The sequence below is a fragment of the Phyllostomus discolor genome, chromosome 10 (genome assembly GCF_004126475.2).
Source record: "Phyllostomus discolor isolate MPI-MPIP mPhyDis1 chromosome 10, mPhyDis1.pri.v3, whole genome shotgun sequence".
Classification (NCBI taxonomy): domain Eukaryota; kingdom Metazoa; phylum Chordata; class Mammalia; order Chiroptera; family Phyllostomidae; genus Phyllostomus; species Phyllostomus discolor.
Genome location: NC_040912.2, coordinates 84687885 through 84691561, shown reverse-complemented (window position 1 = coordinate 84691561; position 3677 = coordinate 84687885). Strand labels below are relative to the sequence as shown.

Sequence of the window (3677 nt, the reverse complement as noted above, 5' to 3'; positions counted from 1 at the left end):
ATGTGGCTGAAAATGAGTAAGATTGTCACCTGCATAAAGAAATATTTCAAACTCATAGGAAGAAAACAAACAATACAACAGAAAAAAAAATGGGCAAAAGTTATAAAAATTGACAGAAGAAATCCAAATGGAAAATTAACATTAAAAAACTCAACCTCACTAGTAATCGGGGAATCAATCTTTTTTTTTTAAATACTGCTTTTTACCCATCAGCTGGGAAAAAAATTGTTAATGTCAAGTGTTAATGTCAAGTGTTGGCCTGGGCGTGAGAAGACACACTCTCATGCACTGCTGATGGGAGCACAAGCTGAGACAGCCACTCTGGGGGGCCATTGGCAGCAGCTGTTAAGATGAAAAGTACATGTTTGTTATGACCCCGAAGATGTACTTCTCAGTCCCCAGCCTGTAGAAACACACAAAGGGCAAAGAGTATCTTTAGCATGCTACCCGTATGAGTTCCTAGAGCTTCTAGGACAAGGTACCATGAACTATATGTCTTAAAACTTCAAAAATGTGTTTTTGCACCGTTCTAGACGCTAGAAGTCCAAAATCACGGTGTTGGCAGGACCGTGCTCCCTCTGCAACAGGTAGGAAAGAATCCTTCCTTACTTCCTCTGGCTGCCCGTGTCTGCGGGCACTCCCTGACACTCCTTGGCTTACAGATGCTTCCCTATGATCGCTGCCTCTACCGTCACATGACCATCTTTCCTCATATCAGCCTCCCTCTGTCTCCAGATTTCTCTCTCCTTATCAGGACAACAGTCATACTGAGTTAGGAGCCCACATCACTCCAGCACGACCACATTTTATCTAATCACATGTACAGTGACATGGATTCTAAAGGAGGTTGCATTTTAAGGTCATAGGGGTTAGGACTTAAACATATCTTTTGGAGGGGGACACTATTCAACCCATAAATCTACCTTTTATATTTAAAAAGAAGGTACATTTAAAAATAGGCATGTATCTGCTTATTTGTGCATAATGAAAGGGTGATGCAAGAACCAAGAAGCCAAGCCAAGTGACCGGATGTTGACTGCAGAAAGCCACTACCACCCGGAGGCTAAAGGCAGGCTCACCCCCAACAAAGAGTCTAGGGGAAGAGTATAAAGGGAGGCCCACACATCATGTATCTAAATGTTTAAAACGTAAAAGTCACCCTGGCTGGTGTAGCTCAGTGGATTGAGCGCGGGCTGCAAACCAAAGCACTGCAGGTTCAACTCCCAGTCAGGGCACTTGCCTGGGTCGCAGGCCACGGCCCCCAGCAACCACACATTGATGTTTCTATCTCTCTTTCTCCTTTCCTTCCCTCTCTAAAAAAATAAATAAATAAAATCTTTTAAATAAAAGGTAAAAATCAAGTGAAAAACTGTAAAATAAAAACATTCTATCCTTCTACCTTACAAATATCTTTATAATGACAAAATTTTCAAATATGTGTAAAGTTCTGTTTTTGTACCAATAAAAGTCAAAATAATGAAGAGAAGCAAAATCAGTATTGTTGCTCATGTATTGATGAGCAGATGAGTAAAAAAACAAAGACATTCCTAATTCATAACTTGCAATACATATTTCATGACTTATTTTTCCTGACTTTTATTTCAGATAAATCATTCTACTGTTATAATCAAGATTTTCACATAACTTTATATTTTATTGATGGGTGTGCCAAATGTTTTTGACAACTGTTTTTGACTCACTGTGGTTTTTAGATAGTTTTTTTATTAATTTCAATTCGGAGGAACTTTACTGAGGCAGAAACACTTCCAGTGGAAGTATCAATAAAATTACTAAAGCAATACTTACATTTGGAATTTTATATGTTACATTTAAGCACTGTAATGATGACATATGACAAGTTATTGTTAATACAAAAAATTATATTACTTTATCGTATAAACCATTATCACGTATATCATGATTCTTACTATCTCTTAAAGTAGTATCATGATCTACACAAGATCTATACACCATCTATTTAAAAGTTATTTTTTATTCCCTGGCTGGCGTAGCTCAGTGGATTGAGCTCAGGCTGCGAACCAAAGTGTTGCAGGTTCGATTCCCAGTCAGGGTACATACCTGGGTTGCAGGCCATGACCCCCAGCAACCGCACATTGGTGTTTCTCTCTCTCTCTCTCTCTCTCTCTCTCTCTCTCTCTCTCTCTATCTCCCTCCCTTCCCTCTCTAAAAATAAATAAGTAAAAAAATTTTTTTACAGTTATTTTTTATTGATTGGAGAGACATCTGTTGTTCCACCTATTTATGCATTCATTGGTTGTTTTTTTCCTTCTATTTGTTTATTTATTTTTGTGATATTTTATTGTTTATGCTATTACAGTTGTCCCAACTTTTCCCCTTGACCACGTCCACCTAGCCCCCTCAAATCCCTCAAGCAATCCCCACACCAGTGTCCATGTCTGTGGGTCATGCATGTGTGTTCTTTGGCTGCTCTATTCCTTTTGCTGTGCATTCCCATGACTATTCTGTAACTACAAATTTGTACTTTTTAATCCCTTCACCTTTTTCACCCATCCCCTAACCCTTTCCCATCTGGCAACCATCAAAATGTTCTCTGTATCTATGATTCTGTTCCTGTTCTATTTGTTTGTTCATTTTGTTTTTTAGATTCAATTGTTGATAGATATGTATTTATTACCATTTTATTGTTCATACTTTTGATCTTCTTCTTAAAGACCCTTTAACATTTTATAAGACTGATTTGATGATGATTAACCCCTTTAGCTTTTTCTTGTCTGGGAAGCTCTTTATCTGCCCTTCAATTCTAAATGATAGCTTTGCTGGATAGAGTAATCTTGGTCGTAGGCCTCTGCTTTTCATGACTTTGAATATTTCTTGCCAATCCCGTCTGGCCTGCTAAGTTTCTTTTGATAAATCAGTTGACAGTCTTATGGGGGTTCCCTTCTAGGTAACTAACTGTTTTTCTCTTCTGCTTTTAAGATTCTCTCTTTGTATTTAACCTTGATTTACTTACGATGTGTCTTAGAGTGCGCTTCTTTGGGTCCATCTTGTTTGGGACTCTCTGTGCTTCCTGGCCTTGCGTGCCTATTTCCTTCACCCGTTGGGGAAGGTTTCATTACATTTTCAAATAGGTTTTCAATTTCTTGCCTTTCTGTTCTCCTTCTGGCACCCCTAGGATGCAAATGTTGGTACACTCAAAGTTGTCCCACAGGCTCCTTACACTATCCTCATTTTTTGGATTCTTTTTTCTTCTTGCTGTTCTGGTTGGTGGTGGTGGTGGTTATTGTTTTTTAATCACCAAATGTCAGACCATCAATCATCCAGGCACTCACACCAGAACACTGGGCATAGACAGGCCTCTCTGCCACTTAATGACACAATTGTGACATGGCAGCCACATCTGCAACGCCTCTAGGGGCAGGGTTTTTTTGGGTTTTGGGGTTTTTTTATGATTGGTTGTTTTTGGCTTCCTTAAGTTCCAAATCACTGATCTGATTCTTGACTTCATCTACTCTACTGTCGATTCCTTGTAAATTGTTCTTTATTTCAATTCATGTATCCTTCATTTCTGACTGGATCTTTTTTTATGCTGTCAAGGTCCTCACTAAGTTCCCTGAGCAACCTTATAACCAGTGTTTTCAACTTTACTCCTGATAGATTCCTTTTCTCCATTGTGTTTAGTTCTTTTTCTGGAGTTT

At 38.7% G+C, this 3677-nt stretch overlaps 1 non-coding gene across 1 annotated transcript; it reads right to left on the bottom strand.

The window, feature by feature from the left end:
• Positions 1-3279: 3279 nt before the first annotated feature.
• Positions 3280-3401, bottom strand: LOC114508270. Its single transcript, XR_003685516.1, has one exon. It is a non-coding gene; the product is annotated as a small nucleolar RNA SNORA17 (small nucleolar RNA).
• Between the last annotated feature and the right edge of the window lie 276 nt (positions 3402-3677).